The sequence below is a fragment of the Lithobates pipiens genome, unplaced genomic scaffold, assembly GCF_037356315.1.
Source record: "Lithobates pipiens isolate NorthernLeopardFrog02 unplaced genomic scaffold, aLitPip1_a1.2 Scaffold_13, whole genome shotgun sequence".
Classification (NCBI taxonomy): domain Eukaryota; kingdom Metazoa; phylum Chordata; class Amphibia; order Anura; family Ranidae; genus Lithobates; species Lithobates pipiens.
The window spans coordinates 156,701,547-156,717,737 of record NW_027507718.1 but is presented as its reverse complement, the minus strand read 5'-3'; the positions used below and the strand labels follow the sequence as shown (position 1 = coordinate 156,717,737).

The window sequence follows — 16,191 nt, the reverse complement described above, 5'->3', positions numbered from 1 at the left end:
AAAAATAAAAATAAAGGGGGGCTAAGGTTTCACATTAAAGGTTTTATTTTTATTTTGTATAAGTATGTGCTATGCAAACAATTAGGCCTTATGCACACTGGACATTTTGCAGCTGCTTCTAGGCGCTTCAGGCATTTGGGGTTTTTTTGCACCGAAACCCCCCTGTATGTTTAGTCTATGTGTTCATGCATACATAGGCTTTTAGAAGCATTTAGTGGCAGGGGCTTTTAGAGGGGGGAGGAAAAAAAAACATTGCCAGTGCATCCAGGAGCACCACCATCGTTTTGGCAGACACTTGTAAATGGATATAAACACTAGGCACGTTTAGTGCCTCAGAGTTAATTCACTTCAATGGCCAGAATGATTTTGTATTCTGGCCAATAAAATTAATTATAGCCCAAGCGCTTGACGCCTTAAGACATTAAAATACTTTTACAAGCGTCAGGTGTTTTTTCTGCAAAAACACTACTGCCAGGAGGAAAGGATTTCAGAAGAGCAGGCTTTGTGTGCACGAGGTCCTAAAGTGGAAGTTCAGGCTAAACCTACTCTCTGCCACATTCTAAATCTAATCCGGTTAAAAAATAAAATAAAAAATAAATCGCTCTGCTTACCTTTACTGAAGCCAATCCAGTCCAGTCTCCAGTGGCAGCTGCTGTGAATGAATCGTTTAGAACTAGGGGTGAAACGGATCAAAAAACTCACGGATCAGATCGTTCCTCAGATCAGAGTCACGGATTGGATAATTTTTCGTATTGGGAAAAAAAAAGAAAAAAAAAAAAAAAGACAAATCTTGTTACACCCACCAGAGTTTTAGATTTCACTGTTATTTTAAACACAAAACAGAGCTTATATGCTTAAATACAGTATTTGTAAATCCGACGGACTGTTTAGATGTTGACTAAATATTAAATGTGAAAATGTGAAAATCAGAGGTGTTCTGTCACATTAGCAACCATGTAAGGTCAGCAGGTTTGCTGCTGCTTTTAAAATTCAACCTCTAAACAGTCCGGCGGATTTACAAATACTGTATTTAAGCATATAAGCTCCGTTTTGTGTTGAAAATAACTGTGAAATCTGAAAATCCGGTGGGTATAACAAGATATCCGCTTGCCACCTTCTCACTCTATCATTACTGTGCAGGAGTGTGGGGTGTAGCAAGATGGCAGCGACGAAACGTCACTTCCCGATGAGACAGCGGCCGCCGGGTGTACCAAGATGGTCACCGCTCCGGAGCTAGGCCGAAGCCGAGGCCTTTCCAAAGCCAGGCAATCAGCGGAGCGCATGGTGTGGCGATCCGAACAGGTTGACCCGTTTGGATCACGGATCGGTGACAATCCGTTGCACCCCTATTTACAACGGCTGTGAAATTCCTGGGAAGTGACGTCACCCATAGGGTTACTATGGGGTTTCCATTGTCGGCTGCCTCTCATGCACACTCCCACAAACTGAAGCTGCCACTGAAAGCTCAGCGTGGGACCACACTGGAATGGCTGCAGAATAGTTAAGTATAGCGATCTCTTCTTTGCAGGGCTAGATAGATTCAATTTAGAGTGTGGCTGAGAGTAGGTTTAGCTGAACTTCCACTTTGTTTAAAGCAGAACTCAGGGGTCATCAAAAAATCCCCCATTAGTACACTCCCTAAACAAAACACTAAACAGTGAATACATTTGTGAAATTTTTTACCACTGAAGAGAAAAAATTTGAATAAAATTTTCAGGAAGTGTAATTTAACAAATGCAGCATCTATTCTGCCAAGGAGGAGCTGTTAGAACAGGGATTATATCACACCCTCTCTCTACACCAGGGATCTCCAAACGATGGCCCTCCTCCAGCTGCTGCGGAACTACGTGCCCCATGAGGCACTGTAAAACTGGCATTCACAGACACTACTAGGCATGATAGGAATTGTAGTTCCTGAACAACTGGAGGGAAATAGTTTGCAGACCCCTACTCTACACTATAATCAAACTACACTTCCCATCATGCTTTGAGAATTGTAGTGAATGTGGGTGGGGTATACTAGGCCTGTACATGTTAAATGTGAACAAGCCCACTTCAACATAAATCACACCCTCATTCTGCAGCCAGCCACCCTACTCAATAACACACAGCAGGATAGGTAGGTTATAAATGCAAAGCAGGTTTGTCCTCTCCCCCTCCAGCCACAACAGAAGATACATATTGCAAATCATCATTACAGAACTGTAGACACATGCACATGATATATTATACACACTGTACTCTTCTGTAATTCAGTATTAGAAATCTTTCTCCTCCTGCTGTAGCTTTGAGATCTTTCTAACAGCAGTCAGTGGTTGTGTGGTGTATATGAACACATCCCTAAGCGCAACACAGAAAGAAAGAGCTGGGACATGCTACTTCACATCAGAATATGACAAGTCAATGTCGGCATGAGGGGAAAAAAAAAAGTGCAGATCTAACTTACTAATCAATAACACAATAATGGTGGAACACTTAAAAGCAGGGGTCAGCAACCCTAGAAACTGCTATGGGGGAGGAGGGCTGAGGACTCTATTGGAGTGGTGTGAAGAAGGACAGAGGACAATGCAATAGGGGGACCCCATCTCCCCCAGTGACAGGGGCCCCCTTCTACCCTAAGGGCAGAAACCCCATCTCCAGACCATGCTGGCTTGCAGGTCTGGTATCAGCCACGTAAGACAAAAAACAATTCCATAGCTCAACTCACCAACCAGTCTGCCGACCAACCTTTGGGTGCTAGAATGGGGGAGGGGGCAGTAAAATCCAAATCTCCAGCCCTATGCTCCCTCAGGGGGAACTGGCTTTGTATTAGTGAAGCACCTTAAAATTGTGGTAAAACTGTACTGTTATTATTACTATGTCAGGATTATTATCTTCATACATACATTCAATGAATCTGGCCCTTAAGTGGAAAAAGAGCGGGGGTTCTCCCGCTGGGACAGATCTTGTATGTGAAAAGCTGGTGGCCGTAAAATCCTTCCCTCTGGGTTGGCTTTGTTATAGACAGCACACTGGTCCAATGCCAGTTCAGTAGGCAGGACTTTGCGGCTACTGGCATTTCATATACAAGATCTGTCACAAGGGGCATCCCCGCTGTCATTCGGCTGGCGTCTCCTAGCAATCCCTGTGCAGCAGTGAAAAGTGATTGACAGGCGAGTGGCCAGCAGAGGGGTTGTGGTGGGGGCAGTGACTGGTGTGCTGGCAGCTAGGACACCACCTCCATGGACGGTACAGACCAGGGGTCTGTGAGACCCCTCCGCCCACTACAGCAAGCAGAGTGGAAGTACAAGTCCCTGCTTGGTATAGATAGGACTACAAATGGGAAGTGCCAAGACTAGTGGCTTAGGGTACAGGAGGAATAGCAGGCACCAGTCTAACAAACAGGAAATCATTGAGGATGAACGGCTTTTCTGCAAAATCATCAGGCTATTAGAGGAACTAGAGAGCTCAGAACAAGATGGATGGCATAGTTGGTAGAGGTAGGAGATCAGCAACATGGACACTGTATGTCACTGAAAGAATCAGCAACAAGGACAAAGGAATTAACATTCATTTTTCCCTGACTTCTCGCCCTTCCCCTCTCACATTTGAATGTTATTTTTTTAACCAAATTTGTCACTTAGGTGAGAACAAGGTTTGCCCTTTGGCAAAACTGTGCATGCGCCAAAAAAACAAACACGGTGTCGTGCAAAAAAGGTAGGAGGGGCAACAATGAAAGGGGTGCTCTCACCATGTCCAGGGCATTAAGCAAAAACTCCATCAAAAAGAAGAAAAAAAGTTCTTCTTGAAAAATATAGCGGCAACTCATACCTCAGCACTAACGGTGATAAGCTGCCACTACCCACAGTGACTGCTCTGTCAAGGAACACCCTGCGAAACTGTTAAAGCAGGTCTTGTAGTTAAAGTGGAACTTTAGTCAGAAAATTAAGTCCTGCTCGATCACTTCACACTGGCCCTTTTGGCAGGTATAGCTATGTAAAACATTAAAAAGAAGTGCCTATACCAGGCATGTCCAAAGTCTGGCCAGCAGGCCAATCTCGGCCCGCTTTCCGATATAATACGCCTCCCCTGGTGATTTGGATATATATCTCTATATATAGATATATACAGATAAACATCTCTTTTGTTGCCCTTAGGGCCTCAAAAGATATACATTGTATATTAAATTGGTGCTGCCTAGGAAAGGGCGGAACGAGCGCCGTCAGAGTACATACAGAAGAATCTCCTGTTTACTCAGCGGCTGTAATAGGAAGTCCCATCCCTTGGGCTGCCATTGGACGACTGTTCTTTCTATCATAGGAGGCGGGACTTTGTATTAAAGAGGCCGTCAAGTAAACAGGAGATTTTCCTGTATTTAATCTGTTGGTGCTTGTCTGTTGGTGCTGACCCTTATTTTGCTTCACAGTTCTTTTATTTAAAATTTAAGTTTTTTTCCTAAAACTTCCCTCTTAAAGTGAAGGTGTGTGTTATACACCTGTGCATGTTATATGCATGCTAACTACGGTATATACAAATAACACACCCCAGCTCATCCTCAGTCCTGAGTGGTGCTTGGGAATTCGGTAGGGACCACAAAAGAGATTCTATATCTATATATCTATAGCGCCAAATAACACAGCCAAGCTCATTTCTTCACCACACACAGCCACAAAGGGAAGAGAATTCTTGTTGGGCAGTGTATTAGTGCTCAAACGAACACACTTAGGGGGTTATTTACTAAAGGAAAATCCACTTTGCACTGCAAGAGCACTGTAGATCAGAGGGGGACATGCAAGGAAAATAAAAAACAGCATTTTAGCTTGCACATGATTGGATGATCAAATCAGCAGAGCTTCCACTCATTTCAGATCTACCCCTCAGATTTAGAGCAACTTCCAAGGGCACTTTCACTTCATCAAATCTGGCCCTCTTTGAAAAAAATTTCAATACCCCTGGCCTATACTGTCTAAAACCCAGTAATACACTGTCTCAACCTGCTCTGCACATGCTCAGCTGCTCTCCATTTTTAGGCACTTCTGAGTTTGTAGAGGCTGATCTGCTGACAGCCTTAAAAGTAGAATTAAACCCTTCTATCCTTTACAGCCAAGGAAGCTGCTTCTGATTGAACTGCAACTGCCATGGTGCTGCACATGTGATTAGGACACCAGCCATTTGGTGAGGACACAGTTTGATTGAGGACACAATCAAATGTGACAGTTTGCCTAGCCTTTCCAGCATTCCAGGAATGTAACTTTTTTGAAAGCGGTAAATTGATGGTTTTAGTTCCACTTTATGATTTACTGCTAGGGCTTTGGGCTTCAGCAAAATGACAGGCTCCGACAAGAAGTAACAGTAGCAATGCTGGAGGCAATTTACAGCACACACCAATTTTGGTAACATAATTATTAATGTAGAATATGTTCCTTGCTAATGAGAATTATATTTTATCAAATTGTTAATAATAAAGGTCCACTTTAAAATGCAAGGACCACTTCTACCTTGCTAAAACACAGAGTTAAAACTATAAGGGATCTTACATTCACCTGGCAATACCCTGCCATGCAATGCCAATACCCTGCCATGCAATGCCAATACCCTGCCATGCAATGCCAATACCCTGCCATGCAATGCCAATACCCTGCAATGCAATGCCAATACCCTGCAATGCAATGCCAATACTCTGCCATTTTTTTATTATTTCAGGTTTTCCAGCCTAGAGGTGAGATGTGGTGTCTTATTGGCCCCATATCTCCCTGTAAAGAGGACCTGTCATGCCATATTCTTATTACAAGGGATGTTTACATTCCTTGTAATAGGAATAAAAGGGATCAAAAAATGTATTTTTGGGGGGAAAAAAAGTCAAACTAAAGTAAAATGAACAATAAAAAAAAATAATTAAAGCGCCCCTGTCCCCATGTGCTCGCATGCAGAAGCGAACGCATACGTAAGTCCTGCCCACATATGAAAATGGTGTTCAATCCACACATGTGAGGTATCGCTGCGAATATTAGAGCCAGAGCAATAATTTTGGCCCTAGACCTCCTCTAACGCAAAACATGTAACCAGTAAAAAAAAGCGGCACCTATGGGGATCTTTAAGTAGCGACGTTTGGCGCCATTCCACGAGCATGTGCAATTTTGAAGAGTGACATGTTAGGTATCCATTTACTCAGCGTAATTTCATCTTTCACATTATGCAAAAACATTGGGCTAACTTTACTGTTTTGTTTTGTTTTTTTAAGCACAAAACTTTTTTTTTCCCAAAAAAATGCATTCGAAAAATTGCTGCGCAAATACCGTGCATTATAAAAAGTTGCAACGACCACCATTGTATTCTCTAGAATCTTTGCTAAAAAACATATATAATATTTTGGGGTTCTATGTCATTTTCTAGCAAATAAATGATGATTTTTACATGTAGGAGAGAAATGTCAGAATTGGCCTGGGTGCTCCAGAACGCCTGATGGTGCCTCCCTGCATTTTGGGCCTCTGTATGTGGCCAGGCTGTGTAAAAGTCTCACATATGTGGTATCGTCATACTCGGGAGTAATAGCAGAATGTGTTTTGGGGTGTAATTTGTGGTATGCATATGCTGTGTGTGAGAATTAACCTGATAATGTGACAATTTTGTGAAAAAAAATAAAAAGGGAAAAAAAATATCTTGATTTTGCAAAGAATTGTAGGAAAAAATGACAACTTCAAAAAACTCATCATGCTTCTTTCTAAATTCCTTTGAATGTCTACTTTCCAAAAAGGGGTCATTTAGGGGGTATTTGTACTTTTATGGCATGTTAGGGTCTCAAGAAATGAGATAGGCCGTCAGTCCTTCAGGTGTGATACATTTTCAGATATTGGCACCATAGCTTGTGAACGCTAACTTTCACAAACCCCAAATAATATCCACCAATTTGTACTTTTTACAAAAGATATGTAGTAGTATAAATTACTAATCTGCTAAATTTTATAACAGAGACTAAGAAAAATTCATTTATTTTTTTATTTTATTTTTTACAGAATTTCCGGTCTTTTTTCTTTTACAGCACAAAAAATTAAAAACCCAACGGTGATTAAATACCATCAAAAGAAAGCTCTATTTGTGTGAAAAAAGGGACAAAAATTTCATATAGGTCCAGTGTTGCATGACTAAGTAATTGTCATTCAAAATGCTAGAGCACCGAAAGCTGAAAATTAGTCTGGTTATTAAGGGTGAAGTGCCCAGTGGTCAAGGGTTAAACAGGTGGTTCCTGATGCAGCAGTGAATCTCTAAGGTTTGCACACTGTGACCCTGAACTGCAGGACTCCTCATTTACAGATGAGAAATAGTGCTTGGTGAGTTTGTGCAATACCATGCACTTGTCTGTAGCGATCTTGGAGCAGGGATTGCTATGAACCTCTTCGATTTGGTTACGAAGTCCTGTGACAGTGAATCCCTAAAACCTGGTATGATGATGCAAATAACTCATCTTCCATCTTCAGCCTTGAAACAACAGAGATGGGGGGAAAACCTCATACATCTTTAAACACTTCAGCCCAAGAAGAATTTACCCCCTTCCTGACCAGGCCATTTTTTGTGATACTGCACTGCATCGTTTTAACTGACAATTACGCAGTCGTGCGACGCTGTACCCAAATAACATTTACATCCTTTTTTTTTCCCCACAAATGGAGCTTTCTTTTTCTGGTATTTGATCACTTCTGCAGTTTTTATTTTTTACGACAACAGAAGAGCGACAATTTGGGGAAAGAAAAAAAAAAAAAAAAAAAACACACAATATCTTTTACTTTTTGCAATAATAAATATCCCATTTTTTTTTTTACTTTTTATTCTCAGTTTAGGCCGATAAGTATTTCATTTGTTTTGTTTTTGTTTTTTTCACAAAAATTGGAAAAGGCATATATTGATTGGTTTGCGCAAAAGTTATAGCGTCCACAAAATAGGGGATAGATTTTTAACACTAGGGGCAATCCAGGGGTTAACTGTGTTCCCTAGGTGTTTTCTAACTGTGGGAGGGATTGGACTGACTAGGGGAGGTGAACGATCGGTGTGCATACTTAGTATGAACACACGTTAGGTCTCTTCTCCCCTGACAGAACTGGTATTTGTGTGTTTACAAACAGATCCCGGTTCTCACTCTGTCACGAGCGATCGTAGGTACCTGGTGGTAATAACGCCCACCGGGCACACGCATCGGCTCCAGGGACACACTACGGGGGCGCCTCCTACAGTGTCTTAAAGAGCTGACCAGGGGAGCCAACCTGCTGCCCTACAACTGCGGCTGCTGGTCCTGAAGCAGTTAAGTAATCTAAAATGAGCTTGATCTTCTGTACAGATGGATAGGCCTAGTAGGAGGGGCCACACCTTTTGCTTTATGGTGCCTAATGCCAATGTGGCAGGTCTCTAAGAAGCCAAGCAGCGGTGAAAAAATGCCTGTTGTAAAGTACTGCAGCCACCAGTGGCAGAAGTAAAGACAGTTCAACATACTCTACGGCTGCTTTTACACAGGCGATCTGATCAGGTCCACCTAAAAAGATAAGGCAGACCTGATTGGACCCTCCAGTCTCTTCTATGGAGTGGCGAATGTCTGCTGACACCCCCCAGCATCCGATCTGCCAAAAATGACAACAGGTGGTCCAATTCCATCCGATTGCCCCATAAAGGAGAGCAGGACTGTGTCCATGTCTGCTCTGCATAGTGAAGCGGACCTGGCATCCTCCTATTCAGCGTTGATCAGCGGAGAGGACCCCACCCCCCACGAGCAAATGGATTGTGCTCTACAAAGTTGCCCATGTAAATGGGGCTTTAGAAGATCTGGGAATAGAACTGGTGCTCAGTGAATGCAGGACACACTTCAACCCCCCAAAGCAAAGTAGTATGGTGTATCAAGTCCCTTTAAAGGAAGGAGTGAGAGATTAACACACTTATATTAAACAGGAAAGCCTAAGTAAGGCAAAACAGATGGAGATGGACTTCAGAATGAAAGGGTTAAAAAGAATCTTTATAACTCACACCAAAAGCTAACCTAGAACATGTTTTTACAGAAGTACGGCGCAAAATGGATAGTGCCCTGCAAGGAAGGAAATTAGGCTGTACAACCCCATTTCCCAAAAAGTTGGGACATGTGTAAAATCTGCATAAAAAACAGAATCCAATGATTTTCCAATTTAACTTCAGCCCCGGACCAATTTTCAGCCTAAGGACCAGAGGTCTTTTTACAATTTCGCACTGCACTGCTTTAACTGGTAATTGCGCGGTCATGCAATGTTGTACCCAAACGAAATTTGCGTCCTTTTCTTCCCACAAATAGAGCTTTCTTTTGATGGTATTTGACTGCCTCTGCGATTATATTTTCTACTTTTTGTTATAACAGAAATCGGATAAACTCAATTTTAGTCATACATTTAGGGCATAATTTATTCAGCCACATGTCTTTAGTAAAAAAAAAATGTCAATAAGCGTATATTTATTGGTTTGCGCAAAAGTTATAGCGTCTACAAACTAGAGTACATTTTCTGGAATTTACACAGCTTTTAATTTACGACTGCCTATCATTTCTTGAGGTGCTAAAATGGCAGGGCAGTACAAACCCCCCCCCCCAAAATGACCCCATTTTGGAAAGTAGACACCCCAAGGAAATTGCTGAGGGGCATGTTGAGCCCATTGAATATTTTTTTTTTGTCCCAAGTGATTGAATAATGACACAAAAAAAAAAGAAAAAAAAAGAAGTTTACAAAAAGTTGTCACTAAATGATATATTGCTCACACATGCCATAGTTATATGTGGAATTGCACCCCAAAATATATTCTGCTGCTTCTCCTGAGTACGAGGATACCACATATGTGGGACTTTTTGGGAGTCTAGCTGCGTACGGCACCCCGAAAACCAGTCACTGCCTTCAGGATGTCTAAGGGTGCAAATTTTTGATTTCACTCCTCACTACCTATCACAGTTTCGAAGGCCATAAAATGCCAAAATAGCACAAACCCCCCCAAATGACCCCATTTTGGAAAGTAGACACCCCAAGCTATTTACTGAGAGGCATGTTGAGTCCATGAAATATTTTATATTTTGCACAAGTTGCAGGAATATTACAATTTTTTTTTGCACAAAGTTGTCACTAAATGATATATTGCTCACACATGCTATGGGCATAAGTGAAATTACACCCCAAAATAAATTCTGCTGCTTCTCCCGAGTACGGGGATACCACATGTGGGGGACTTTTTGGGAGCCTAGCCACGTACGGGAACCCGAAAACCAAGCACTGCCTTCCGGATTTAAATATAAAACGCTACCAAAAAAAAACGGTTAGCGATCGCAGGGATCAGGCCTAACTCTGCGAACGCTGCAGTTATGTGTTTAGTGTTTTGTAAGTGACAGTGATCAATCGATACTGCACTTGGGTGGGCTGGGCGGAGGGGCAAAACACAGGTGCTAGCAGGTATCTGGGCTGATCCTGCTAACAATGCGTTTTTTGGAACCCTAAACTGCTGGGGACGCTAGTATAGATCTGATCAGATCAGATATTGATCTGTTCAGATTCTATACCACTACGGGAGGTTTATGCTTTGCGCGTGGGTGTTAGCGGTACTGGCACTAACCTAGCGCTGCCTGGGGTGACGCAGACCCTGACCCTAAAACCTAATTGATATCACCCGCCGGGTGATCAGGGGGTTAAACCTTTATTGGGTAATAAATGGTGGGTGCCCTGATGCTATAAAAAGCAAACTAACCAGAGTCACCTGTAACACTTATACGGTGATCACTGGTGAAAGGGTTAACTAGGGGCAATCAGGGGGTTCAAATTTTTATTAGGTAGTATATGGGGATCCCTGGCGCTATATAAAAACCTGACGGGGAACCTAAATAACTAACTGGCTAACCAGCGTCACCAGTGACACTTATACTGTGATCGCTGGTGAAAGGGTTAACTAGGGGCAATCAGGGGGTTAAAACCATTATTGGGTAGTATATGGGGGGTACCTAGGGCTATAAAAACCTGGCGGTGAACCTAAAAATATAACTAGCTACTTAGCGACACTAGTGTCACTAATGCAGCGATCAGAAAAATGATCGCTTAGTGACACTGGCAAAAGGGGGTGAAAGGATTTACAAGGGGCAATCAGGGGGTTAAAACCGTTATTAGGTAGTATATGGGGTACCTAGCGCTATAAAAACCTGGCGGTGAACCTAAAAACCGGAGTTAGACTTACCGGTAACTCTTTTTCTAGGAGTCTTCCAGGACAGCCTTTGAGATATAGGGCTCCTCCCTCCGGGACAGGAAACACGTCAAGCCAATTAAATAAAAGGTGTGGTCCTCCAGGCCCTCCTCAGTTTTACTCCAAGAACCGCCGGGAGGCTCTGAAAGACATAACACACTAACAATCACGTTAATACACATCCTCACCACTTAGTCCAATTTAAACAACTTTGGGTGGGAAGCCAGGCTGTCCTGAAAGACTCCTAGAAAAAGAGTTACCGGTAAGTCTAACTCCGGTTTTCTCATATCGTCTTCCAGGACAGCCTTTGAGATGATAAGCAAGGAGCTCACCTTGTCAGGGCGGGATCACTGCCTGGAGGACCTTACGTCCAAAAGTCTGCTCTTTATCAGACCATAAATCCAGACGGTAATGTCTTGCGAACGTTGAGTAGCTGGACCACGTTGCTGCTTTGCAGATCTCCTCCGGAGAGGCTCCAGCCCTCTCTGCCCATGATGCAGAAACCGCCCTTGTAGAGTGTGCCTTAACTAAGGGTGCCTACTTCCCCTCTAACTCATAGGCTTTAACTATCGCCATTCGTATCCACCTGGCGATAGACGCTTTGGACGCCTTGCAGCCCTTGCGGGCGCCCGAAAAATTAACAAAAAGTGAGTCTGACTTCCTGAAGACCCTAGTGGCTTCTAAAAAAAAATTAATAGACTTCTCCTGACGTCTAACAAACTTAAAGATCTCGCCTTGTCCTCGTCTGAGGTTGAGAAAAAAGTTGGCAAAATAATATCCTGTGTCCTATGAAAAGTGGACACCACTTTAGGAAGAAAACTAGGGTCAGTCTTAAGTACTACCCTGTCTTCTAAGATTAACAGAAATGGCTCTCTGACCGAGAGCGCCTGCAGATCACTGACCCTTCTAGCTGACGTGATCGCCATCAAAAACACAGTCTTTAGTACCATCCACTTAAGTGATGCTCCCTCTAATGGTTCAAATGGATCTTGGGTCAAAGCCCTAAGAACCAAGGCCAAATCCCAAGTAGGACAGGACTTCATTCTCACAGGCCTGGATCTAGATAGAGCCTTGAAGAAGTTCCTGACAAATGGATTCTGCTGAAGGGAGGACTGAAGGAAAACGCTTAAGGCCGCCACCTGTACCTTTAGAGTGCTGATAGATAGGCCCAGCTCTACCCCTGCTTGTAGAAAGTCCAGGACTGCCGGGACCCCAGGGCTTGCAATTCCCTGTTCTCGCAACCAGGAATTAAACCTCTTTCCTACCTTGGCGTAAATTGCCCTAGTAACTGGTTTACGGCATTCTAACAAGGTCTTAATCACTCTTTCTGAGAAACCCTGTGACCTTAAGATTTGTTCCTCAGATACCAGGCCGCAAGCTTGAGCCTCTCTATCTGAGGGCACAGGATCGGCCCCTGGGAAAGTAAGTCCTCCCTGACTGGCAGAAACAGCGGAGGATGGACGGCCAATTTCTTTATGCTGGCAAACCAGGGTCTCCTTGGCCAAAAAGGAGCTACTAAAATGAGGTCCGTAGTCTCCGAGCGGAACTTCTGCAGGACCTCCGCCACCATCCTTACGGGAGGAAAGGCATAACACAGGCCGAACAGCCAAGGATTGGCAAGGGCGTCTATCCCCCTGGCCCGATCCTGTGGGTGAACCGAAAAAAATTGCATCACCTTCCTGTTGCCTTCTGTTGCAAATAGGTCTATTTCTGGCCTTCCCCAGCATGACACAATCTCCTCGAACACTTCCTTGTTGAGGGACCACTCGTCCTGACCTATCTTCCGGCGACTGAGAAAGTCGGCCAGTAAATTCTGCGTTCCCTTTAGGTGAATGGCTGATATTGAGGACAAGTTCTTCTCTGCCCAGCAGAAGATTCTGTCCGCAATTACCTGGAGTGCAGGGCTTCTGGTTCCCCCTTGCTTGTTCAGGTAGGCTACTGCTGCCACATTGTCTGAGCGAACCTGCAGATCCCTGCCATGTAACTGGGACTGGAAGGTTTCTATAGCCTTCCAAACTGCCAGAAGTTCCTTCTGGTTTGAGGAACGACCTGTCTCTAGGTCCGACCAGGAACCCTGGGCTAAGGTTCCCTCTAGGTGGGCACCCCAACCTAGCGCACTGGCATCGGTCGTGACCACCACCGTAGCTTGTGGGGACCAGGGAAGACCCCTGTCTAGGTTGACCTGGGCCCGCCACCACCAAAGAGACCTCCTGACTGCCGAGGATAGGGGCATAACCTGATCCAGGCTCTCCTGCCTGCCATCCCAATAACGGAGCATGAGTCTCTGTAAAGGACGCTGATGATGCCTTGCCCAGGCCACCGCTGGAAAGCATGATGTCATCAACTCCAGGACTCTCATAACCTCCCTGACCTGGGCTTCCTGACCAGATTGAAGCTGGGCTACCGCCTGCTCTAGCTTGCAGATCTTCTCCTCCGGAAGAAATACCCTCATTTCCACCGAAGAAATCCTGTATCCTAAATACAGGACCTCCTGTGAGGGGGTCAGCTGGGATTTTTCCTGGTTTATCAGCCACCCCAGTGAGCGCAGGAAAACCAAGGCCTCCTGTATGTCCCTCTGCAGTTGTTGGGCCGACTGGGCTATGAACAGTAGATCGTCCAGATATGGGATCACTGTTATAGCCTTGAGCCTTAATGGGGCCAGTGCCTCTGCCAGAACCTTTGTAAAGATTCTTGGTGAGGCTGAGAGCCCGAAGGGGAGAGCTCGAAACTGGAGGTGTAACACACCAGTGTTCAACCTCACCGCCAACCTGAGAAACCTCTGAGATTCCAGATGAATCGGGATATGCAAATATGCATCCCTGCGATCCACTGTGGCCATGTGACAGCCCTGAAACAGGAACTTGGTTACCGAGAAGATTGACTCCATCCGGAACCGCTTGTATTTTATAAATCTGTTCAGGGGGCGGAGATTCAATATTAACCTGAACTTCCCCGAAGGTTTCTTTACCACGAATACGTGGGAGTAAACCCCCAAGCCTCGCTCCTCCGGAGGCACCTGCACCATTACTTCTTGGTCCACCAGATCCCCCAGAAGAAGAGCCAAAGCCTCTGCTTTCTCTTGGTCCCTTGGTAACCTTGTTACTTGAAAATTTGGGAGGGGAACTGAACCAAACTCCAACCTGTAGCCGTTCCTTATTACATCTCGAATGAACGGACTTTCGGTTGAAGCTTCCCACTGTGGGAGGAACTTCCCCAGTCTTCCTCCCACCGGGACGCAGGAGTCACTGGGTTTTAGGGGAGGGTTGAGGAGGATTGAATAAGATTCCTCCTCTGCCTCTTCCCTTGTGACCTGTCCAATGCTTTTTGGGGCGAATCTCCCTTTCCTGCAGGTTCTGCTGCCTGGGGCTTCGAAAAAGGCGCTTCCCTTCAGGTCTCTTTTTCCTTTCTGGGAAAGCTTTCTTCCTATCCTGCGTGCGCTCTAACGCCTCTTGCAGGCCGGGCCCGAACAAATGATCCCCTGAAAAGGGTAATCCACATAACTTCAATTTTGAAGCTGTGTCTCCTGACCAGGTTTTAAGCCAAACGGCCCTTCTGGCAGCGTTCACTAGTGCTGCAGATCTAGCAGCCAGTTTGACTGATTCTGCAGAGGCATCAGCTAAAAAGCCCACAGCCTTGAACAGTAGCGGAAAGGACTTCAACAGCTGTTGCCTAGAAGTACCCGCAGAAATATGCGATTGTAACTGTGTAAGCCAACACTCCAAGTTTCTGGCCACACAGGTAGCTGCTAGGGCCGGTTTAAGCCCGATGGAAGAGGCATCCCAGGCTCTCTTAAGCAGCACATCTCCCCTCTTATCCATAGGGTCCCTGAGTGAACCCATATCATCAAAGGCCAAATCTGTCTTCTTAGAGACAAGGGAGCATCTAATTTGGGAACCTTGTTCCAGGGATGCACCGCATCCGACTCAAAAGGGAACCTCCTTCTAAGGCTACCTGAAAAAAATGGCCTTTTTTCCAGTTGTTCCCACTCCAGCAGAATCGCCTCCACTAGCGACTTATGGACGGGGAATACCCTGTCTTTCATTACACTAGACCCTTGATACATCATGTCGTGTTTTGAAAGCTGGACCTGTTCTTCCCTGATCTCCAAAGTGTCATATATAGCCTTGAGGAGGTCATCCACATCATCCAAAGATAGCTTGTATCTGGCTGATCTAATGGCCTCTTCCTCCCCCTCAGATTCAGAAGTAGACTCTGTCCTAGAGGAGGCTAATGACCTGGGTAACCTCTCCCTATCCACCTCCTCCTCCTGACTTGGTTCAGATAAGGAAGGCATACTCACGGCCCTGGGTAAAGGGACAGAGGGACCCTGCATCCTATCCATCATGTTTTTGAAAGATTGGAAGGTGGATGCAATCTCATCCTTTACAGATGTTAAAACATTGTGACAAGCTGCCACCGAGTCCTCTTTCACCAGGCTACTGACACAATCCGGGCAAAGCGGCTTCTCCCAACCAGTGCCTAACTTAGCCCCACACACGGCACATTTCCTTCTGGGCAAAGGTATCTGGGCTCTGTCCTGTTTAACCTAAAAACAAAGAAAAACAGGGTCCCATTAAAATACCACCCCTGACCACACCACTGTGCTTCTAGGGTCTGTCTAGGAAGTGCCCCCCTTCACCAGCAGGTTCTCCACCCCGGGAAGGTACTACGGGTCAGAGTGACCCCCCACCCCCCAGTGTAAGTCCTGGTCTGCCCTCACCAAGCTTACCTGAGAGGTACTGGAGCCTGTTGAACCGGAGTCCACCTGCACAACTGCACTCTCCATGGTTCCTGTGTCTCACTCAGTCTCTCTGAGCCTTCACACCGCCGCGCCCAAAGGACTGGAACAGGTCCTGCGGCGCCCCCTGATGACGCGAATCCGGCGGAAGTGCGTCTCTCCCACTTCCGTACGCCAGAACGCAAAGTCTCCGCCCCGACGCCGTGCGTTCCTTACGAACGCACCGCACACAGTACCCGGACGCCGGTCGGTGGAAC

At 45.1% G+C, this 16,191-nt stretch overlaps 1 protein-coding gene across 4 annotated transcripts in view; it reads right to left on the bottom strand.

The window, feature by feature from the left end:
- Nucleotides 1–16,191, bottom strand: part of KDM4B (lysine demethylase 4B) — an 817,487-nt gene that overhangs the window by 634,662 nt on the left and 166,634 nt on the right. The window lies entirely within an intron of this gene.